Source organism: Leopardus geoffroyi, chromosome B4 (genome assembly GCF_018350155.1).
Source record: "Leopardus geoffroyi isolate Oge1 chromosome B4, O.geoffroyi_Oge1_pat1.0, whole genome shotgun sequence".
Classification (NCBI taxonomy): Eukaryota; Metazoa; Chordata; class Mammalia; order Carnivora; family Felidae; genus Leopardus; species Leopardus geoffroyi.
In genome coordinates this window covers 121538194-121563860 of record NC_059341.1, presented here as the reverse complement: position 1 = coordinate 121563860, position 25667 = coordinate 121538194, and the positions used below count along the sequence as shown (strand labels likewise).

Genomic DNA, 25667 nt, shown 5'->3' with positions numbered 1-25667 from the left:
TTAAATTTTGTGTATTTGCTATCAATAAGCACAGTACCTTATACTTTCCTCTTTGATAACATGAATCACACTTTCTTGTTTATGTCCATGTCTGCCTCACCCATAGGAAACGTCTTGAGGGTGGGCAGTATTTCCCATTCCCCATTCATCCCCAGTTCCCAGCCCAGTGGCAGGCATATAGTAGGTGCTCGATAAATATTTTCTGAATCAATGAATGACTTAACCAGTTAATAAAAAGCTACATTAAGCCAAGGACCATATCTAATACATTGTGTTATCTTCCCATAGCACCTATCATTGTGAATGAATAAATGATCATTTAGCTGAGTCCACTTGAGATACAAAGAAATTTTTAAATAATAATCATTTAAATATATGTTTTTTAGCTTAAGCCACGAAATAATAACTTTTTAAAATCCCAGAATCAATTTTTGGAGAATTTTCGAAGCCACGACCAGCATTTAAGTTTGGATTTCTTTGTGACTATATTCATCAAAATTCTCAAACAAACCTTGTGAAGAAGTTCTCACAGTGTTCTGGTATGGAGTCTTGGTGTTGTACTTTTTCTCTTAGTGATAGGGGAAGCTGGGACAGAGAGGGGTGAATGGACTCTCCCAAGATCAGACTGAGTTTAGTAAGGTCTGCAGCTGGAGCCTGGGTTGTGTTCTTCCTAGAACTCAGGTCTACTTTTCATATCTAGAAGATGTGAAAGAGGACTGTCAGGGGTTCATTCACTATGAACACCCAGGAAACTATAGAGAAATTACTCTCCAAAATTGGGTTCAAGGACACCAAGCCCGTGGAGGGTGATTCTGAGTGCCTACATTCGTGAACTGTTTCACTGTTCTTTATCATGCACATTATTGACTTGCACATGAAACTTAACCCCTTCCTAGATTCTAACCCATACATAAAACCCAACCTCACAGAGGCTTTCTTTAAATGGCAGACCTGATAAAAATTTGGAGAGTCTAGATTCTTTGTCAAGTAACTTGGTACCCCTCCCGTTCTCCTCTTCCTGATACCTTCATTTACCCATGCAGAGAAATATCCAAACTCCTTTTATCCTACCTTCTCTTCCTAGACTTTGCCCTGATGCTTTTATTTTTATACCCAACTAACTCATAAATATATTTCCCTAAACAATACCCTTCCCTTTATGAGAAGAATCTTGTACCAGCTGTTAAAGAATGATTTTCACCACTTGGGCAGAGATTCCTAATTATTTCCCAATATCCATTCTCCTTTCATAAGCTTAAAACTAGAACTCTTGAATTTTAACTGGGCACATGGACACCCAGAACAAAGACTTTCTCAGCCTCCCTATGTGCCAGGTGTAATCATGGAACATAAGCAGAACTAACATGAGAAACTTACTAGTATTCCTTACAAGGAAGGAGCATGTCCTCCACTTTCTTTATATCTGTTTCCTATTGGATGAAATGTGGACATGATGGTGAATGCTGGAGCGGCCATCTTGGACCATATGAGGAGGTTCATCTTGGACCATATGAGGAGGTTGTATGTTGAGAATGACAAAGCAACAAGATCAAAGGAGTCTGGGTCCCTGCCAATGCAGAGCTGCTATTTTAGTCCTGAACTACTTAAACTCAGACTATTGTGTGAGGGACAAATAGATTTTTCCCTTGTTTAAGCTACTTTTATTTTGGTTCTTCATGGCAGCCATTAAAACTGTATCCCGCCTAATACACCTCTTTCCACAGATATTGGCAAACATAAGCAACATCAGTAAATACTGTGACAGGCATTCTAATCAGATTATCCATTGGAGTAAGCCCTGCTCATTTCCTATTGCTTTTTTTTGTTTTCCTTTTTATGTAGACTCATTCTGCCAACTCTTATCAAGTTGACAGATCTCTATTGTTTTGGTTATAAGTAAAAAGCTTAGCATTTTATATGAAATGGAATTTTTTCAAACATTTCCAATTAACACTGCATGCTTCTGAATTTAGCATTAGTTTACATTTAACTTAAATTTAAATTTTCTATTTAAATTTCAAGAAGCTTAAAACTTTTCTTTCAGATTGTGTCCTTCTATAAATGTTTTAGAATGAAATCTTCAGCTATGCAGAGAAAATATTTTTTAAACTCCAAGAAATCACTAATCAATCATATTCAAGAAATTTTAAGGCTTTGTCGTAATTGTTTCATTTAAACTTTATGTATATTACTCTGTGACTTGCTTTTCCATTCAACAGCAGGCTCTATTTCATTCATTTACATTCTCTTTTATAATTATTCTGCAATGTAGCCATCCTCCCATTGATGAACATTAAGGTTGCTTTCAATTTTTCACTATTCTGATCAATGCCAAAATGAACATTCTTACATTCTTACATCTTAATCCCGGGGTCACAGGTTCAGATGTTTTCTAGGATATGTCCCTGGGACTGAAATGGTAGTACTATAGTGTATGCACACTTTCAACATTAATAGACTTTACTGAATTGCTCTCCAAACTTGCTCTACCAATTATAATCTCATGTCTCTAAATCTTCACTGACATATGATATTGTCAGCTGTTTTACTGCCAATATGATGAGTACCAAATGGTATCTCATTTTAATTTTCATTTCTTTGATTACTAGTTAAGCTTCTTTGACATTCAGTTTTGCTATTCTGTGACTTGCCTCTTAATATTCTTTGCCCATTTTATTATTGGGTTGTTTGGATTTTTCATTGATTTGTAGCTAAAACTTTACATATTTGGAATCTTCAATTTTTCTGGTTACATGCATTACAAATATGTTCTCCTTATGGGCTGTCTTTTAACTTTGATGCACAGAATTTGAACACTGTAATGTTGATTCTGTTTTGCTATGTATTGTGCTTTTGTCCTGATTAACCATACAAATATCCTTCAATATTTTATTCTAAAAATTTTTAAGTTATTTTTTCCAAATACAGGTCTTTAATCCATGGAGAAATAATATAAATTTGAATTAAAAATGTTTAATACTGGGAATACAAAATTATACCTTTTTTGACAATTTAAAAATTGGCAAAAGAAAAAAATTGTGAAAAAGTAGAAATGACACCCAAAGTATCCACAAAAAAGATCAGAAGTAGCTGAAAGAATTCTGTCATATGTATTGTTTCTTTTTATGTAATTTTAAAGTACTCCTGGATCCTTTCATCCATTTCTCATGCAACATATAACCCTCAGCTTATGTATCGAGCTCATTTTATGCCCCACTCCAGATCTGCTTATCCTCACATATCCTGCAGCCTTGGCCACTTGCCCTTCTTCCCAGGCTGGAGCAATCCCAGAGATGGCTCACATCCCAGCTGCTGCCACCATCACCTCATATTAGGTTATGATCCCACATCTCCAATTTTCTCATCCTCCCTAGAGATGAAGGCTGGGCTTAAGCACAGTTTCCTCTGCGCCAGCTGTCAGGGAACTGCAGCAGGTCCAGGGTGCAGCCCCAACCTGCTTTTCCCAGCAGGTGTTTGCCCAAAGTGAGAAACTCAGTGCCCTGTCAGGCAGGCTTTTCCCAAGGAGCAGAAGATGGAAATAGGTTTGCAGATAAATGCCGTGCCCTTATTCTTCTTCCACAGTGGACTGTTCTAAGAAGCAATGAATCCATGTGACCACTCAGGAGATGTCCCACATTAGCTAGCAATGTTTTCTTGAGAAGGTGTGCCTAAGCTTGGCAACATACCAACTTGTATTGCTTTCCCTCGTTCTCTGCCTTATTCCCATTTTTCCCTCCCTCTTGCATTCTTAGGATTGCATCCTATTCTCCAATAAGCACTGGCATGAAAGTTTTGCTTCATACTTTCTTTTCCACACTAAGAGAGCTTGCCTAAAATTTTCAAATGTGTATTATCCATCAGTAACTAAAATTTATAATTTTTATTAAAACTAGTAAGCAGTTTTGGATTTGCATATATGACCCATTTCTAAGGCCAGGAAGTCTACTGGAGAACCTCTAGGAGAGATTTTTTTCCCCTCGATAAAACAGAGAGCCACATAAGAATAAAGCTCTCATCTGCCTTCAAAACCCTCTTCCTTCCCACTTTAAATGTGTTATGTGGAAACCTGAGGTTTGGAGCTTTAGCGGCCATCTTGAAACTGTGAGACAGCCTTGGGAATGGCAGAGCTGAAAGGTAGAAGGAGTATTGGTACCTGATAACATGTTAAAAGGACAGACAAGAAAGAACAGAATCCACCAAGGAGTGTTAGAAGGACTAGCTCAGATGTTAATAATCCCAAATAACGAAGGCAAGAGTACTCATAATCTAGCAGCACCACAGGGAAGAAATGTAACTGAAAACTCACAATTTAGCTCTTTAATTGCAAATCTGTTTAAATATTTGGCCAAGATAAGGTGGAAAACAGGAGCCACAGGTTTTTATCTAAATAAATGTTGTTGTTGTTGTTGTGTTGTTTTAATTATGGTAATTTTATTCTTTTTTTCCCCATCCCATTATCCCCATCAAGAATTAGAATGGAGTCATTCACTGATAGATAAAGTGAATATCTTCAAATTCCTTGCTTAAGAGTTTCCTATGGGTTTGGGTCATGAAATTCACTCAGCCCTGGAGAAATAATTGCCTGTCAGCATGAAGCCAGGCTGATGAGTAATTCTGACAATATCACACACCAAATTAGTGAACTGGCCAACTTCAAATTTCTCAACTAGCTACTGTTTCTGCCAAGTTTTTAATTGTGAATGGACATGATAAGGTTATCCCTGTCCCTTCACTTAGAATAAATATTTGTAGACTCACTGACATTGCCCTGCCCATATAATGCATTTATTCTGTCATTGTGTTAATGGTGGTTTAAGGATAAATACTCTGCTAGACCAAAGCATAAAAGATGAGATCGGGAAATACTTCGTGGGAGATAATAGTGCAATTTTAGAAATTTTTAAGGTAAACTAATTTAGCACTAGGAAGAAGAAAGGGCCTGGGAAAGAACTCTGGAGTCAGAGTTGCTGTTGAATTTCAGCCCTGTCACTTGGAAACTGTGAGAAATTAAGTAAGTTGCTTGGACTCTCTGAATCTCAGTTTTTGCTCTGCCAGATGGAGATAATATCAACTCCATAGGGTTGTTCTGAAGACTAAATCGTGTCTGAAAAGAGCTAGCACAGTGCCTGGCTTATAGTACATTTTAATGAATAACTAAAACTCCTAAATCAAAACATTTACAGATTGTTTTTAATATTTAAGAGATTATTGAGGCTAAATATCTATTAACTACATTGCAAAAACATTCTCCCAAGCAGCCTTAAATTTCTTAACTTGTATATAGTGCTTTTCTTTGGGCAAAAAATTTCCACATTTATGTCGTTGTGTCTGTCCACTTTTTTCTCTTTATGGCTTCTGTGTTTATGTCTTGCTTAGAAAACCATTCTCATTTTCCAGATTTTAATATGTTGCCCCTTATTTTGTCCTAATACTTGAGTAGTTGCATATTGCAATAATCAGAGATTTTGTGTTAGATTATGACCTTTTTTTTTTCAAAATCAATATCCAGTAATCTCTCTCTTCTATTGAAATGACAACTTTACCAACTTTACCATAGCTTCAATTCTGTAAATGTATACCTCCGTTTCTAAACTTTGTCATCTGTTTCATTCATCAATTTATCTATTTCCACATAAGTACTACATTGTTTCCATTAATACTGCCTTATAGTATGCTCTAGTATCTGGTAAGGCAAGATCCTCATTATTCTTTTTTCTCAAAATATTTTTTATTCTAGCACAATTTTTTTAATCAGATGAATTTAAGAATCAATTTATTAGTTTTCTTCCCCCTCCCCCCCAAAAATCCAGCTGTAAACATTATTGGGATTGGATTGAATTGATATGTTTATGAAATTCAGTCTTCCCATCCAGATCTATTCAAAATGTCTTTTGTAGCCTTTAAAAGAGGTTCCTGCACATTTCTTGTTAGGTGTCTTCATAGACATATTTTATAGTTTTTAAATTATAAGAACAATTCTTGTTAGGTTTTTGATCCCCATTTTATAGTTTTGCTGCTAAGATAACAGGAGGGTTTTTTTTTTTTACACTTTCTAATTGGTCATCACTGCTATACATGGGAAAGCTATGGTTTCTAGCTTCTTGTGTGATCAGGTGTGTGCTCTTCTGAATCTTTATATTAGTCTTACTAGTTTTTCCACTGGTTTTCTTGAATCTTTAAAAACAGAACATCAGATTTTTACAAAGAGTGACAATTTATCTCTTCCAATCAAATATTTATACTTTCTGCTTTTTCTCATTATATTGTATGTTTTAAGCTCTCCAGTATAATGTTGAATATAGTGGTGATAATTGGCTTCTTTGTCTTGTTTCTGACAGCAGTAGGAATTTTTCTGATGTTTCACCATTAGGCATAATTTTTTCAGATTCTACATTTGCTGAGAGATTTGATGAGGTAGAGGCACTGAGGGTCTATCTACTTGCATCTGTTAGCAAATAGCTTTTCGAATGTTGAAGCATCCTTGTATTCCTGGGATAAACCCTACCTTTTTGTGAATTTTGTTTCTACATTGCTTGATTTACTATACTGATGTTTTGTTTTTTCCCATTCATGTGTCAGTGGGTGAGCATAAATTTTCCTTTGTGTGTGTGCTCTCTGTGATAGTTGTTGAGTTACTGTCTCTCAGCTCCAAGCCCACCCTTCTATACTTTGATTTGTGAGGCTAGAACTCTGCAAACCATATTTCTGCTCTGTCAGCTGGCTTTTTATTAGGTTCCGACTAACAAAGGAGACTGCAGGGCTAGAAGAGGAAGAGGGGATTTACTCCTTCCTGACAGCTTGCTGTGATATTCCTGTTTGCTCCATTTCCTGTATGTGGCTTCCTGGCAACCGCACCACTTCTTCACCCAGGCAGCAGCGGTGCCTTCCCATGGCAACAGCTGAATCCAGACTGTAGTTTTATTCAATACTTGCAGAACCAGCCTCAGCATGTTCCACACCCCTACTCCACCACATCCTAGACACCAGCACCAGTGGGACAGCAGCCTCTCTTGAGAGATCTGAGTTTCAGTTCAGGGGGACCTCTTCCAAACCTCTATATTTTAATAAATTTAAGTTCTTCCCTTTATTTCTTCATGCCCTGGGGTGGAACCTGTTTTTTTCAGTTGCTACAATTCTGATACCTTAGAGTTCGCTTTCTATTCTTTCCGTTACCTGGGTAACAATTTTACATCTAGTTATCAATTCTTTCCATTATTTTATCATTTTTTTCAATAATTGGCAAGGTTTCGGTCTCCTGACTAGACCGTCACTCATCCGCTACCCTATCTGGCTTTTGGTAGGGTCTGCTAGCCTCTTTGAATGAGTTGGAAAGCTTTCCTTATTTTTTCATCTGTTCCATGAAGTTTAATGAAACTCTCCTATAGATACTTCTGGGCCTGGTGCCTTTTAAGAGCTATATATTGAAACTAATTTTTAATTTCTTCTATATAGTTCTATTCAATTTTTCTATTTCTTCTTGAGTCAATTTTGGGAATCTAAATTTTCCAAGAAAAGCATCCATTTCAACTTAATTTTCAAATGTGTTCCTATTAAGGTATTCACAGTATTTTCTTAAAATTCAGTTATCACTCATATTTTCATTTGCCTGGTTATAGAATATTAGATTCAAAATCAAATTCTTTCAGGCTTTTGAACATTTGGTCCACTGTCTTTTAGCATTCCGCCAATGAGAAGTCTGTTACCACTTAGCTCTTCTCCCTTTTGTAGAGAAAGCTTCCCTTTTTCTTTCCTTCTTTCTCCCTCTATAAAAGTTTCCTAATTTTTTTCTTTATTCTTTCAGAGTGAAGAATTTTCACCAGATTGATTTTGTTGCAAAAAATTTTCTGCTTGTAATTCTCTGTAAAAATGTGTCTATTTCCATGTAACATGTCTATTCACTTCTAGAATTTTTTTTCTGTTGTTTTGATATTTTTTTATTATTTGCCTTCTCTGGAAATCTTATCAGATGAATGTTGGACCAGCTTCCATTCCTGCCCATGATAGGGTAATAGGGATTGAATTTATGCTCTTGCTTTAAATGATTAGAAAACTGGACAAAATATATGAAACAATGGATGTTAGACATTGGATAATAGAATTTAGGACTATCATCTCTAAGAAAAGTGAAACAAATTAGGTGATTGTTATGATTGGCCCAGCTTACTTTGGGGAGGCAGTTTCCAGGCCATAATGCAGGGAGGATGCTGTGAAACAGAAATAACTTGGCAATCTTGTTAAGTTGGGTAGTTCAGGGAACTACCATTGCTTAGCTATCAGATAGCCAAAAATTAAAAAGTATGATCTCACTTTCTGTTGGCAAGACTGTGGGAAAACAGGCACAGAGGCCCTCATACATGCTGGTGGGAATGTAAACCAGTAAAACTCTTCAGGAAATATATCAGGCAATATATTACAAAAGTACATATGTACTTACCTTTTGAACCAGCAATCTCACTTCTAGAAATCTACCTTGAAGATACACCTTCAATTATATATATTCATCGCATCATTGTTTACAACTGCAAAAATATTAAATGATCTAAATGCACATATATAGGGGACTAGTTAAACTATGATACATCCACATAAGAGAATATAATGCCACTATAGAAAAGAATGAGGAAGACTATGAGATAATAGAGAGTAATTTCCAGGATATTGCCAAATAAAAAAACAAAGTATGAAGAATGTAAATAGTATGCTCTCCTTCCTGTAAGAAAGAAAAGTGTATAAGAAAATATATTTCTGCTCATTTGATAAGAAGAATTAACCAGAAACTAATGCAATTGTCACCTGTGAGGCATGGGTGAGAGATGGAAAGAATAGGGGAAGAGGAATGGTGTGATGGGGTGAGAAGGGTAATGACTCTTCTCTGAATATACAATTTGAGTAGACTTGACTCTTAGAATCATGGTATGTTTCACATGCCAAAAGACAAACAATCCATCACCACCAACTAAGATGAGTGTATGCAGAGAGGAAGGGAAGGGGAGGACCCAAAATGGGATGCAAACAGTAACAAGTGAACCGAACCATGATACAAGTGAATAATAGAGTCACACTTGCTGCACCTCTGCAAAGTCAAATCAGAGTCCAAACCAGACAGCCGGGATGCACTCTACCAGCCTTAGCCTGCCTCATAGTAGGCTCATACCTAATTTTGTTATGTTTTTCCAATGCCTGTACGTCTGGAGTCCTCCAACTGTTTTACTGATGTTCAGCTATTTGTCATCACCCTAAGTGACATCCTTAGTTAACATCTGAAGGAAGCCATAGGCTTAGGAAAATGTTCATTAATGTTTAGATTTGGCTCTTTTTTTTTCCATTTTAGAAAATTTGGGGTAGGAGGATGTCAGGGGGAAGGGAGGAAGAGAGGGAGAGCGGGAGAGCGAGAGCGAGAGAGAGAGAGAGAGAGAGAGAGAATGAATCTTAACCAGGCTCCACACTGAGTGTGGAGCCAAACACAGGGCTCAATCCTATGACCCTGAAATCATGACCTGAGCTGAAATGAAGAGTCAGATACTCAACTGACTGAACCACCCAGGTGCCCCTAGATTTGGCTCTTAGTTTTGGAAATATCTGCTATTGGGATCAAGACTATTCCCTGACAAATAAGGGGTAGAGAAAGAAAGAGATTGGTTGGCATAGGTTGGTGGAAAAGAAAAGTCTTCTTTTGTGAAATAAAGAGCACTATGGTGGATGAAAAGATTTTATAATCATCAGTTTCTACATGATTTTAGAATGTTCTTCATGCTGATTAACAAAGATTAATTATAGTTAGCCTTTTCAGTTTAATCAAAATTGGAAGAGAAGTAGGCACAGGTTTTAAAAGCCTGGTGAGACATTGAATATGTGAGTGCTTAAATGAGTCACTGCTGAGGACCTGAACTCTCAGCTTATCAAGATGTGTTAGGTATAATACTGAGAGATAATCAATAATCAAGAAGTCATTTTTTTTACCTTTAAAAATATTGACCTGCTGATTTCATACTCAACAATTTCTCATGAGAAAATCATCAGAGACACATGCAAGTGTTTATGTACAAAGACTGCAGCATTATTTTTCATAGCACAATAATGGATGGTACCTAGATGTCCAACAGCAGAGAAACAGCTAAGGACATTATGTTACAGCTGTACTGTGTTTTATTATGCATCTATTTAAAATGTTTTCCAAAAAATAATAAAAAAATGTTTTCCAAAAACATCTAATGAAATGGAAATTCTCAGAATATTAGAAAACAATGCTACAGGGAAGCTTGCCTTCATAATGCTGCCTGCAAACAGAAAAATTCTGGATATCAATAGCTCAGAGGTATTTTCATTATGTTAAGTTTTTTTAAGTAGGATAAATATGTGTGTGTGTATATATATACTGCTTTACATATGTATTTATATATTTTTATTTTATGCATACACACACACAGAAAAAGAGCCTAGAACAATTAATAAGGAAGGGGAAAAAATGACTAGATGGAAACATCAAAATTTTAACAATGTTTATCTTTAAGTAATAGGAACTTTGGGTAACTATTGTTTTCTTACTTCTATTTTAGATGCGTTCCAGATATCCTGCAGTAAACATGAGTTACTTTTGGTAACTGTTTTTCCTATTGCTCAAGCCAATAATCTTGGAGCTATCTCAATCCTTTTTCTCTAAGATCCCATATCGAATCCATCAGCAAACCTGTCAACTCTACCTTGAAAGCAGTACTGAATCTGTTCACTCACTTATCATCTCCCCTTTTGATGGTCCAAATTGCTCTCATCTGGCACCTGAATTTCTGCCACAGCCTTCTTCCTGGTGTTTTGATTCCACACTTACTCTCCACTCGTATCCTCCATCTTTAGAAGGGCTAGAAGAGGGGTTTTAAGAGAAAATTATGGGGAGTAAAACAGGGTCCCGTTTACAGAACAAGCCAAAGTCTAAAGAGGAGCATTTCTAATGGGGGAATTCCAGGAAAGCCTGATACATTTCAAGGAATACTAGAGTTTGACATTGCATATGAAGTTATGTTCCTGTTCTGTTCTTAAATTGCACACCCATCTCCCATTATCAACTCAAAACACACAATGAAAATCTTGTCTCCATATTGAGAAAGTAGGAATCAAGAAAGATGACAAATGAAGAGCAGGAAAGAACTGGAGAAAGAAGTGACTGACAGGAATCTTCCAAAAGCACTGAAGTAGAGCATGGAATTTCCCACAGTAGGTGTGAGGAAGAATTGAGCCATTTAACTCCCACAAGAAGAGAAAAGGGACCTCAAAAGTCTGGAGAACTTAAGTACATCCACTCAGGCAATTATGTTACATTAACACAATACCAGGGAAACAATGGTTTGGACAGATGTCATTTCCACATTGCTTTCTTTTTTTTAAGTTTGTTTGTTTATTGAGAGAGAGAGAGAGAGAGAGAGAGAGCATGCAAGTGTATGAGAGGCAGAGAGGGGGAGAGAATCCCAGGCAGGCTCAGCAATGTCAGCACAGAGCCCAATGCAGGGCTCAATCTCACAAAATCATGAAATCTTGACCTGAGACAAAGTCAAACACTTACTGATTGAGCCACCCAGCCACCCCTCTGCATTGCTTTCTAATTGGCTTATGTGAATATCTCATGAGCAGAGGCAGTGCCTCATTAATCTTTATATGCCTGACACCTACCACAGGACCTGCCACAAAACTGGTGTCAGAAAGTCATAAAATTAGTGGATCAGCGAATTAGGAAGGAAGAAGGAAGGGAGGGAAGAAAGAGGGAAGGAAGTAAGGGAGAAAGGAACAAATAAGGAAGAGAGGGAAGAAGGAAGAAAGGGAGGGAAGAAAGAGGGAAGGGAGGGACAGATGGAGGAAGGAAGAAGGAATGGATGAATTTATAGATAATAAAAATGACTAGTGCTTCTGGAGAATTTACTATATCAGGTGCTATTCTAAGTGCTTTCATGTACTAACTCATTGACTAAAAATTAGAATTCAGTTCCCCCTGGCTTTCTGTACCTTGTATATTTTCATTATTAGTGTCACCAATGATCAGATTCATGGTGCAAAGAAACTCTCTAATGAGACTGATTTTAAAAAGCAGATGTCCTTAATTAAAAAAGATGATGCTCATCAGAGCTGTTCTTATATAAGTTGTCCAGGTGCTGTTGGCTTATGAAAATGCGTACAAGCACCAGAGGTTAGAAATGCTGAGGGGATGTCCTCATTATTCCATTATATGAACAACTAGAATTGACAGGCTAAGTCAAAGCAAAGTAATTATGCTGTTAATTCAGGCCTCCCCAAAAGCTGCTGGTCTCAGCAGTTGTCTTAGTTCACTAATAACAAACCTAACAGATTTGTAAATTTTTCCCAAGGGTCTTTGAGTTAATTCTCTTTCGTTTAGTCATTCAATAAGTATTTACTGGGCCTCTACCTTGCACAAGGCACCATTCTAAGTGCCTAGGTACAGAAGTAATGAGAACTCTGTCACTGCTCCGTGGAGTTCACATGACCTCACAACTGAGACAGCAGAGCAGTAATACCCACTTCACAGAAAAAGAAGTTATGGCTCAAAGAGTTTAAGAGACTCTGATTATGATCAGAGATAACGACGCTAGATTCTAATTCTTGCTACTTCGAATTTAAAACATGGGAGCTTATATCTCCTTATATAGAGATAAAATAGTTTACAGTATTTTTGTTTTTCCCAGACTGAGGAATATTTTACCATGTGTCACACACATAGTGTGAAGGTAGAACCCTCTATTCCCTTGTGGCAGTGTTGCTTAGAGGATTCAATGGGGAGGTCCTTGGTGGGAAAGCTGTAGGCATCCTTGATTCCTTTCTTTCTCTCACATCTCTCAAAAAATCTTATCCAGAACCCAGTCACTTCCCTCTACCTCCATTGCTGCACTCTGGCCTAAGCCATCTTGATCTCTTGTCAAGGTGTCTACCCTCCTTGTTCCTCTTTACTTTCCTCACCAAAATAGCCAGAAGGATGCTTTTAACATGGAAGTTGGATCTTGTCACTTCTCTGACCAAAACCCTAAGAAGACTCCTCCATTTCACTGAGAATTAAAGTCAGCCAGCATCCTTACAGTGGCCCACAAGGCCCTACACAGTCTGGCCCCTATTTTCACCTGACCTCATCTCCTTCATTCTCCTCTTTGACTCTTGCTGTCTAGTCACACTGACTTTCCCACTGTTTCTCAAACCCACAGGGCCTGTTTCCACCTCAGGCCCTTTGCACTAGCTCTTCTCTCTGTCTCAGAGTTTCACCCCAGATATCTTCATCTTCAAGTCTTTGCTCAAGTATTATCTTCTTAGGGATAGCCTGCCCTGAGCACTCTATTCGAACTTGTTACACTCTCAGATACTTCTGAAATCTCCCAAACTCCCTTACCTTGCTCCATTTATTTCCCTTGTCACATTTACCACCTCCCAAAAAACCATATGGATTGTTTCTATATTATGTTCATTGTCTTCCTGCTTCCACAAAGTTGGGAATCTCTCTTCCTTTTATTTATTTATGTAATCCTAGAAACTAGATTAATGCCTCCATATTTAAACACCAAGCATGCATAATCATTATTATTACTATTATTTGTGAATGTCAAGGGGCAGGAATTAAGACACCAGACTTCAGGGAAGAAGATGAGAATTTTTCATAGTCAAAGATAATTAGATTTGAATCCTAGCTCTGCCATTTACTTGGGGCCTTGAGCCAGGTACTCAGTGTCTATGACTTTCAAGTCTCTCGAATGCAAAAATGGGAAAACTATTACTTACCTCACAAAGTTGCAGGATGGATGAAATGATGTAATATAGAGAAAGTATCTACATGGAGTCTGCTTGGGATTCTCCCTTTCTACCACTCTCTGCTCCTCCCCCAACTCATGTTTTCTCTCTCTCAAAATGAATAAATAAACTTAAAGAAATAGTTTTTGGTGCAATCAGAACACAATTAATATTGACCCTCCCACACTGCTACTCAAGTAGCAATTTTGTTTTACTTTGGCCAGATTCTTACTTAACAGCATGGCTTTGAACACAGTCCTTCCCCTTTCAGTCCATACAGCTATATAATGAAAGGGTTCATTGAGATGTTCTCGTAGCCCATGACCACTACCAGCTTGGAGACTTCCACAGGGACCAGTGGGAACCTTGGGCCTCACAAGACATTGCTTCACCTCTTCCAATGAGTTAGCTAATCTACCTCTGTTCATTACCCAGCCCTTTAAAAGTCAACAGATAATAACAAGAGATAAATAAAACCTTTGTCACTTACTGCTGCCTCAGTTCTATGCAAGTGAGATGCCAAAAGGAATTGCAACAGGAACCTTTGAACAGGAGACCAGTCAAATGGCACATGCTGATAAACTTGTTTAGAATGCAGTTTTCCACTGAAATTTCTCAGAATTAGCCAACTGCACTAACCAAGACCCTTCTAGACAGCTGTTTAGACTAGTTGTTCCCAGACTTCTCACCATTGGACATCCCCTGTTTTCCCACAACCTCCCCCATATAAGCCCCGGTCTCCAAAGTTCTTTCTACCAAATAAACTGATGTAGATGTATCAAGTGATAATTCCTGTATTTTTTCCATTAGTTGAACTAATAGTATGGTCAAAGACTTATGTTCATGGGAACTTCCAATCAGCATGAGGTAGACATATTTTCAAGCTGCATGGTTATCCTTCAAGCCACAAAGAAATGGTGATATTTTACACAGCCTGAGCAGCCTAATTTGAAGTCTATTCATCTGTTCAACATATATTTAATGAATACCTGTTATCTGCCAGACACTATTCTAGGTTCTGCAATAAATATAGCAGTAAACAAAATGCACAAAAATTCCTACCCCCATGGATTTTGTGTTCTAATGAAGATAGACAATAAGAAGAAAAATAAATAAAATCTACAGATAGCATAAATTCTAAGGGAAAGCAGGAAGAAAGGTGGGATGCTCAAAACATGGTAGGGGTACAGGGGTTTTCCCTTTAATGGTGAGGTTGTTCTTTTTAATGGTGAGAAGGTGACATTTCAGCAAAGATCTGGAGGATGTGACAGAGTGATCCCTTGAGGCATCTGGGAGAAAAGGAACAGGCCTGAGGAGGAAGCATGCCCAGTGTCTTTGGGGAGTAACTGAAAGGACAGCTGAGAAGCAGGAGGCAGAGGAGAATAGATCTAAAGAAACTCAGAGTTTTTGCTCAGGATCAGTTTTTACTATTTGTGAGAAGGGAGCCATTTGGAGGGTTTTGAGAAAAGCAATGGCTTGGACTTCTATTTAATGACACCATTCTAACAGTTGTGTGAGGCAATGGGATGTTTCCAGTAGTACCCTTGAAATATGTAAAAGGGCTCCTAAGGGGTGCCTGACTGGCTCAGTAAGTGGAATGTGTGACTCTTGATCTTGGGATTGTGAGTTTGAGCCCCATGTTGAAAGTAGAGATTACTTAAAAACAATATCTTTTTCCAAAATTCCAAAATTGCTTTGTTAAAAAAAATAAATAGGGCACCTAGGTGGCTCAGTCAGTTAAGTGCCCGACTCTTGATTTGGGCTCATGATCTCACGGTTCGTGGGTTTGAGCCCCACATCAGACTCCACACTGATGGTGCAAAACCTGCTTGGGATTCTGTCCCCCTCTCTCTCTGCCCTGCCCCTGCTTGATTTCTATCTCTCTCTCTCTCTCAAAATAAATAAACACCTCTCTCTCTCTCTCTCTCTGTCCCTCCCCCACTCACACTCTGTGTCTCTCTCTCAAAAATAAATAAACATTAAAAAAATTGTTTAATAAACATTAAATAAAAAAATTTTTAATAAAAATAAAAATGAAAAGGGCTCATGAAAGTAGTAAATGCAGAGCTTAAGCATTAATAATAGCCAAAAAGTGGTAACAGCACAAATGTCCATCAATTGATGAACAGATAAACAAAATGTGGTATAGTCATATAATGGGATATTATTTGGCCATAAAAAGGAATGAAGTGCTAACACATGCCACAACACGGATGAACCTTGAAAGCATTATGCTAAATGAAAGAAGCCAGTCACTTAAGGCTATATACGATCCTATCTATACGAAATGTTCACAATGGGCAAATTCACAGAGACAGATAAAGTAGATTAGTGGTTGCCAAGAGATGAGGAAAGCTGGAGTGAGGAGTAACTGCTAATGGGCACTGGGTTCCTTGGGGGTGATAAAAACACTGGATTACATAGGGACGGACGTTGGTCGCACAACTTTGTTAATATGCTAAAAGCTCCTTTAGCTTCACATTTTAAAGGAGGGAATTTTATGGTATGTGAATCAATCTCAATCTTTTCAAACAAAGGATTTCGCTTTTTGGAAACCAGTGCCAAGAAAATGACTTTCTCTCTGCTCTCTGCCCCACTGTCCTCCCCTCAGGTAACATGCAGCACTAAGTGAAGTCAATTTTGTGAAAGCAGTGAATTGAAGTCACATGCGAGACCCCAGGAGTGACCAGCAGAAGAACCACCTGCCTGATCCCAACCCAAATTGCTGACCTGTAGAACTGTGGGCCATTTCACAGTTTTGTGTTTCAAAACCATAAAAAACCAAAAGTGATGGTTTTCTCCGCAGTGATAGATAAGTACTACAGAAATCTTTGGAGTTTCAAATAAGGTGTGAAATAAAATTTTTATCGTTTAAAGACTGGTTTCATCCCAAATATACTGATGAATCCATCCATAAAAACCATGGTCTTCAGGGGTGCCTGGGTGGCTCAGTCAGTTAAGCGTCTGACTTTGGCTTAGGTCATAGTCTCATGGTCCGTGGGTTCGAGCCCCATATTGGGCTCTGTGCTGACAGCTCGAAGCTTGCAGCCTGCTTCAGATTCTGTCTCCCTCCCTCTCTCTGCCCCTCCCTAGCTCACACTCTGTCTCTCTCTCTCAAAATTATAAAAATTTTTTTAAAAACATGGTCTTGAAGCTTTCTAAAAAAGATAAAAATATTATAGCCTTCATTAGAGACAGTGCAGCTTACAAGTCTATGCTGGGTCACAGGGGTCTTAGTCCCTTCTCTTCAAAATGAAATCTTAGCCTCAAGCATATTAAAACCATGTGAAACCACAAACACTAGACAAAAAAAAGAGCCAAAAGTCATTTGACTCTTTACCCTATTTCAGCTAAGAATAGTATGAGAAAAATTCTGATGAAAACCAAGATAGCATTTTAGGCCAGAATTCATTATGAAATGTGTTTCTAAAGAAGATTAAAAAGGAAGTATCTGTGAGTCCTAAACTGTGGTGTTTGGATTCTGTGTTACGCTGAAATAATAAAGGAACCATTACATCATTCTTAAAAATGTGAAAGACTGAAAGATGATCTTTGAACATACAATCTTGGAAACAACTTGAAAACAACCAGCACTGTTAAAATATAAAAAGCTATTTTGTGAAAAAATTCTGTAATTAGTGAAAGCCAAGATGTTTGCTCTTGCTGTGCATAATTATTTGATCTGCAGAGAAATGAGATTCACTTTTGTTATATAAATAGCATTATTTTTTAAATGGTTCTTTAAGTGATAATATTTAACCAGGCTTTATGGCTATTTATTCATAGTACCTCATAGTACTTTCCATTAATTTCTCAAGGATGTTAACATTATCTTCCTGGGGTGTTCATCATCATGTTTGATCACATATTTTGTCAGATAGTATATGGCTTGACAGAAAACTATGCATAATACTTTCAAAATGAGTTTATTTAATTCCAATGTCTTATAATCATCTTATATTTCAATATCTTATAGCAAGGGTGGGAAAACATGGAAGAGAAATAATTTAGAGAAGTTCTTGCCCCACCATTCCAAGCCAAGTTTGCCCACTCAGTGTAGGACAGCAGAGAAAGAAAGGAAGGATAGAAACAGACAAGAAAGGAGAAAGGAGAATCCAAGTGAAGTAAGGGGAAATATGATAAAAAATAAAGAAAGGAAATTAGATGAGGAAAAAAGGGGAGATGAGAAGGCCAGATCCTTGAGCAAGAGAATTAGGCTTTCACAAACAGCAGGTCAAGCAGTGACTACCCAGCTGTTGTGTAACTATTAGGGTTCCTTCAATTTCGCACCTGTAGCTCATTCTGGCAAATCTTAGCCTCTTTTGGATCATGGACAACTTTGAGAATATGATGACAGCTATAAAATGTAGATAGATCCTCTCTCCAGGCAGAAGTGAACATATACACTTACCTTTTACTTCACATTTTCTGGGGGGTGTTCTATAAAATTTGGTGTTCTATCCGTAATTGAAAAGTTTCCAAGTCTCATATCAAGGCACTTGGGTAACTACCCCCACACCAACATTACCTGGAACCGCAGTGGTTTTACCTGGCTTCAGGATCCAACCATAATTGCTCCTCTTTCCCTGTGATACTCTCTCCACATGAAATTTGTGGCAAGGTGAGCGCTTTGCTAGAAAAACTTGGTCTCCTCCCCCAGGAGTAAAGGAGGCTATTTCTACTCTGCCACAAGCCATGACTGAAAGGTGGTGCTATCCACCCTCATTTGAGAAATTTAAGGAAGAAAGGAAATAGATTCACCTGGCAACAACTGCTAAGCCAATCTGCAAATACTACAAATATGGCTGAAAGATCTGAAAGTCTCTTAAGTTGGTGGTATGTCTTAATTATTTGACTGAATTCAAACTTTATTTCACAATCCAGACATTAGGAGTGGAGATGTGTATGTGGAGTGATAAAGTTAATTCATATATCAGGACCCACAGAATGAAGGCAGCCAGAGTGGCCCAACCCACACCCCAAATCTAAACCTAAGTCAGCCTGCACATAGAGAAAAAACACCTGTCAAGGAAACCTAAAATACACTAATCACACTCCTGCACCTCAGCTTTAGCTAGCTTACCTTACCCTGGAAAGTACAACTTGCTCAACTTCTAGGAAAATCCCCGACCTCCTAGCCAATCATGCCCTGTTTCCATATTGCCGCCTCTAATGCTCTATAAAACTCCCGCTTGCCCCAAATCCTTCGGGAACAGTGTTCCATGGCTTGTGAGGCACTGTACCGCCTCCATGGGCTGTTTTCCCTGGGATAAAGGACATGAAACTCATTACTAAATTGTTTTAATTTTTAAAAAATTAGAAATAAAAGTAAATTGTTTCATTTTGTCATTTGACAGGATAGAAAGACAAAAGGGGAAGGGAAGGGAGAGATGAGAGAAAAATGCTATTACTTTGTGCTATTCCTGTTTGAAGTATTTTCAGGCCCTGGAATTTTAGTTAGCTATTCTCTTCAAGTGTAACTAATAAAGAAATGCATTTCAAAGCCACCTTGAAACTGTTTTTCAGGCAGCCACATTTTGCATCGTCTGTTCTGTTGTCACTGCTAATAAGTTTAACTGGTCACTTATTGAATGATAAATAATATAGAAATGGAAAGTCAGGTTAATTTTCCCTTGAAAATATCTCTCACAGGTGAGGTCAAGGATTTATAATCAAGAACTATTATTTAAATAGTGAAAGTTTAGAAATTGCCTAAAACATCTAACAACTGGCCTAGGCACATACGATGAAATAATAATACCAATTGGCCACTTTAAAAATCATGGTTCATCTGCAAGGATGTGGAGCAATGGGAACTCCTATTCATAGATAATGGGAAAGTAAACTGACATATAACCAGTGTGGCAAAATGTTGAGCAGCTTCTTACAAGCTTACACACCTATGCTATGACCCAGCAGCCCCACTTCTAGAGAAATAAAAACATGTCCACAAAAAGACAAGAATATTTTTAGCAGCCTTATTCACAATCACCTCCTCCCCCACAACTGGAAACAATCCAAATGGTCTTCAATAGGAAAATGAATAAACAAATCTTATTATATCCACACAATACAGTATTATACACCTATAAAAAAAGGAACTGCTGATAAACACAGTAACATATATCAATTTTTAAAATAGTGTCCTAAGAGAAAAATGGTAGGATTTGGAAGAGTTGATTCCATCTGAAGCTCAAAAATAGGCAAATTTAGTCCACAATAATAGAAATCAGAATAGTGATTACCAGTAGGGGTGGTATGCAGGTGTTATGTATGCATAAGTAAAAATCAGTTCATGTATAAACCTAAGATTTGTGCTTTTTACTCTATGTACATTATATCTGTAAATCATTTTAAAATCATGTTCTCAGGACGCCTGGGTGGCTCAGTCGGTTGAGCATCCGACTTCAGCTCAGGTCATGATCTCGTAGTTCACAAGTTCGAGCCCCACATCGGGCTCTGTGCTGACAGCTCAGAGCCTGGGCCCTGCTTCGGATTCTGTGTCTCCTTCTCTCTCTGCCCCTCCCCCATTTGTGCTCTGTCTCTCTCTCTATCAAAAATAAATTAAAAAAATATTTAAATCATGTTCTCAAGGAATATTTAAAGACATGGGAATTTATTATACCAGGTTAAGTGTAAAGAGCAGGACATAAAACCATTTACTGTAGTATGGTACCAAATTATTCAAAAATACATTATGTGTAGAGGAAAGACTGGAGGCATGTGTGCTAAATGGCGAGAATAATTAAATCTGCTATAATACTAGGGTAATTTTTATTCCCCTCAATACATTTTTCTGTATTTTGAAATGTTTCTACAAGGAGCATATATTACATATTTTAGGGGAAAAAAAAGGTTTCTAAGCATTCTGTAACTACCCTCTCCTCCCCATTTCCATTGCTCCGATCCTGGCTCTGCCCTCATTTCTAAATTATTATAACAGACTCCTAACTGATGTCCCAGACTCAAGAGTCTATCTAGCCCAATCTGCTTCTCTGGATATTTCTTCCTTTTTAAAAAATAGAATTCTATCTTTGTGCCATGCGTGCAATATTTTTTCTTCCCTTTTACATTAAGATTTATTCTAATGTCTACATAGAAAATAAAAAGCCCACCCTTTATTAAACCTATACATCTAAGATTCTGCCATTACCATGACATTGAAACTGCTCTAGTCAAGGTCACCAATGATCTTCATGTTGCTAAATTCAATCATCCATTTCAGTCCTCATCTTCCTTGATCTTCCTTTGACACAACTGATCACATCATAACCCTAAAACCATCTCTGAGCCATACTTTCTTCACTTGGCCACTAAGTTCCTCTGCCCACCCCCCAAAACCCTCCTATCCCCCATGTACCCATCTCTCCTGCTGATTCCTTTTCATCTTCCTGATGGGTCTGTGTTGGAGCATCCCCAGGGCTCAGTCATGTTCAAATCTTGATTATCTCATCTGGTCTTGTGGCTTAAACTACCACTGTATGATGTGATGATGACTCACAAATATACAACCTCAGATCTGACCTCTGCCCTGAATTTCAGAATGTGTTTCCACTGCCCATCTGATATTGCCACATACATATCAATAGGTAAGTAAAATTCCAAAATCAAACATGTCCAGCTTCCTGATCCCTTCCTCACCAATCCTGATCCTCTTCAGTCTTCTCTCTCTCAGTAAATGTTCCATCTTCCTTCAAAATATCTCTAGAACCTGACTGCTTTAAGAACCTGGTGTTCTTTGAATATGCCAACCAAGTGTGTTCCCACGTGAGGGCTTTTGTACTTGCTTTTTCCTATTCCTGAAACTCTTTGCCCAAATATGCTTCTGACTTGTTCCCTCACTGCTTTCATTTCTCTGCTCAAAGTTCATTTTATCCCTGAACACTCAATATAACACAGCAACCCCTACACTCCCTATCTCATTTACCCTGTTTTATGTTTGTTCTTAGCATTTACCACCCTCTGCTATACTGGATTTACTCATAAACCTGCTTATTTTTTGTGTCTGCCCCCTAGAACATAAGCCCCATAAGAACAGAGACTTATTTTGTTAACTTGCTTTCTATTCCTAGTGCCTGGACCATTGTAGGTACTCAATAATTGACATGCTGATTATGAGTGCTAAATAATTGAAGGATAAATGAATGAATGAATGATGCACTTTCTATTACCATGTCAGGGCTTGGTGGGTGGCCTCCACAGAGAGTGAGTGGGTGGTTATTTTGATGGGGAAACAAACCCTAAATGTCAATGGCTATATGCCTTTCTCTTAGTGAATTCCCACTCCTCACCCCAAGATTCCTTCAATTTCCTGTATAGGGGATATAAACCTGACCACCAGTGTTTTGGAGACTCCACTCACAAATGCAGCTGAAAACTTTCAGTATTCAGTCTGAAAACTGTTAATTTCTCTGTGTTTAGTATGTTTCATTCATTCATTCATTGGACAAATATTTACCAAGTACTGTTCTATGTACTTGAGATATATTATCGGTGACCACAACAGACTAAAATCTCTACCTTTGGAGCTTGTATTGAGCTACCATAGGTGTCCTCGAGTCCAGAGATTCCCTGTCCAGAAGATAGAACTACTACTGTTTTTCCACTAGGTACGGGGAGAAGCAGTTTCTTGGTTGAGCTGGTCAGGAACAGACTCTGGGGTTATAACTGCTCCTTATATACACTTCCAGCAGGGCTGCGAAATCTGGCAACTCTCACTTTCAACCAATCCTTGTGTTTTCAACCCCCCTCCTCTGACCTCATTATACCCACTCTGTCTGTGCTCCAGAGGTACTCAGGGCTGGGGCCTTCAATTCTTCAGCTTCCATGGGTGCAGTAACTCAAAATAACTTCCTTCTTATTTCACTTGGTTCTGCTGAGGTCAGTTAAGACTGACATATCCCCATTCAACTTTCTAAATGCAGTTTTCACTTCCTTTCTTTTGTGTTTGTGTTGCCATACTTGGGGTGCCTGGGAGAAATTCAGTCCTGTGAAACCTGTCTCCACCCTACTCCCCAAGACACACACCCAGTAAGCATTGGGTTCAGCCTTTCCATGTTACTGTTTGTGTACCCAGGGAAATAGGGAAAAGATAAGGACCTCTAGTTCTTAATCTCACTTCAGTCCAGCAGTTGGTGAGATGAGAGATCTCACCTGTTCATCTTCTGTTTCACCTGTCCCTGTGCTTGGGTCTAAACTGTCATAACTCATTCCATCAGCTGGTTCATGTCTCGCCGAAATAAGTAGGACACTCTCCTGACTTTCAGAATCACCATTGTCTGGAATTACCACAGCCAGGAGAAGCAGTGGAGCACAGAATAAAAATTAAGAAGATTAAAATATGGCCATTAGAGCCTTGCTTTGAGGTTCTGCCCAGAAACACCATTTACTTCTTAATAAATGCTTGGGAATAGATAGTTGAACCTTCCTCATGGGGTTGCCACAAAAATTAAATGAGATCATGTATGGAAAGGCCTTAGCATAAGGTCTGGGGCATAGTAACACATGATATCTAAAGAAAAGTTCAGTTTCTCTGGTCCTTCAAATTGGTCCATATGGTTATTAACTCAAGTTTGAATCAGGCCAGAATCTATTCTACTCTAATGAATTGATATCTTTATGGTGTCTCCTGGAGGAGGCTCAAAACTCCCTCCCATTCAAGATTTCCTTCCTATAACCCAGTTAGGAAATTCCAGAATGCCACATAGCAGACTCATATCATTTACGGAACTTGGGGTTAGGAGACTAATTCAACATGCCAAGTAAGAGTTCAAAAGACCCTGAACCTGGGTCACCTGGGTGGCTCAGTTGGTTAAGTGACCAACTCTTGACTTATGCTCAAGTTATGATCTCATGGTTCATGAGTTCGAGCCCTGAGTTGGGCTCTGTGCTGACAGCATGGAGCCTGCTTGGGATACTTTCTCTCCCTCTCTGTGCCCCTCCCTCTCTCTCTGCCTCTCCCCAGCTTGTGCCTGTGCATGTGCACTCTCTCTCTCTCTCTCAAAAGAAATAAACATTAAAAAAAGATGGGGCACCTAGGTGGCTCAGTCGGTTGAGCGTCTGACTTCAGCTCAGGTCATGATCTCACAGTTAGTGAGTTTAAGCCCACATTGGGCTCTGCTGACAGCCTGTCAGCACACAGCCTGCTTCATATTTTCTGTCCCTCTCTTTCTGCCCTGTCCCTGGCTTGTACTCTCTCAAAAATAAATAAACATTTTATAAAAAAGAAAGAAAGAAAGAAAAAAGACCCTGAACCTAGGCTAGAACTAAGTAGCAGATGTAATTAGTGTTCACTCAGTAATCCACATGCTCCCCTTCATTCCACAGCCACCTCTGAAGTTAGGTTGGGACTATATGGCTAGTGTAGGTCAATGGACTAGAAGCAGAGATGACAGTGTCATTTCCAAGTGGGGCCCCTTTTGCATGGTGATATCAGAGGTTATATGTTCCAAATGGTGAACTACCAGATGGTGAGTGGAGAAAAAATAAATCCTAGATACCTGAGTGACTGTCTGAAACAAGTTTCCAGTCTAGTCAATTAGTATACATAAGAGAGAAACAACATTTGCTGTTAAGTCACTGAGATTTGAGACTTACTACCACACTATCCCTAGAGAAATAAATCAGTTCAAGAGAACTTGTAAAGATAAAATTAAAAGAGACTTCAGCATCCATTAATGGTAGGCTATGTAATTCAGATGAAACTTCACACTAGAAAAGCTGAATAAAATTTATTTATTTTTTAAAATATCTGCTCAGCAGCATTGGAGACTCATCATAGAAGCGAAAAATTACCTGGTTACCATCTGGCCATCTGGACAAAGATAAAAATCCAGAGAAATAATCCTGACATTTGAGGCCGCTTTTCTCCTGGGAGCATTTGTTAATTATAACAAAGCCAGTGTTTGATAGCTGAGCAGTTTGATGGCTGGGTATAGAAACAAAAGTTGGATGCTAGTAGAGCACGGTAGTATGGGTTGGGACCACGAAGTTTTGTACTCTAGGAGTAAAGTTGAATTGAAACTACTGAGCATTCATGCTGCCTGTAGCCCAGCTTCAAATCATCTGGGTGGCCCAGAAGATCTCAGACTTTGCAACTGGAAAGTCTTTGGGCTCTTGGAAGAAGCAAACAAAAATCCTTTCTGGAGAGGGAGAGAGAAAACCAAAAGGCATTATTTTAAACCTAAAATCATTTCTACAAACAACTTTTCAAATACAATTTTGGATACAGACCAACATAAGATAATGTGAACAAGAATTAGCAAAACCAACAGAAAATGGAATCACATGGTCTCCAGATATTGGCACTAATCAGACTTTAAAATAATTATCTTACTGCTTTCTAGAAAATAAAATACAAGATTGAAAATTTCAGCAGAGAACTGGAAATATTTTTTAAAAGACAGCAGAATTTTAAAAGAATCATTAGAAGTTCTAAAAGTAAGAATACAATAACTAAAATTAACAACACAATGGATTGGTTTTTTTTTTTTTACCAGATTAGACCTTGCTGAAGAGAGAAATAAAGAACTTAAAAATAAATCAGAAGAAGATATCCATGATGACACAGAAAAAGGAAAAAGCCTGGAAAATATAGAAAATGTAGAAGAGATTTAGAAGAGACTGTCCCATACACTGTCCAGCATCTATTTAACTGGACTCTTAGAAATTGCACAGAGATGAAGCAAAAGCAATACCGGAAGAGAAAGCAGCTAAAATCTTCCCATAATGGATGTAAAACATTGAGCCACAGACTGAAAGCAAAATTAAATGGATTTGGCAGGGAAGAGAGAGAGAGATTTACTTTTTTAAAAGTCCAAGGTGACCCCAAGATTTCTAGCTCCAGCAAAAGCTTGATGTGATGAGCTAAGAAACACAGAAGGAACAAGTTTGTT

General features: G+C 38.2%; 1 long non-coding RNA gene across 1 annotated transcript in view; it reads left to right on the top strand.

Annotated features, from left to right (window-relative positions):
* Positions 1-16649, top strand: part of LOC123590545 — a 35486-nt gene extending 18837 nt beyond the window's left edge. Inside the window, exon 3 of the long non-coding RNA XR_006708838.1 lies at positions 16385-16649. This is a non-coding gene — a long non-coding RNA (uncharacterized LOC123590545). The remainder of the gene's footprint in view (positions 1-16384) is intronic.
* Positions 16650-25667: the final 9018 nt, after the last annotated feature.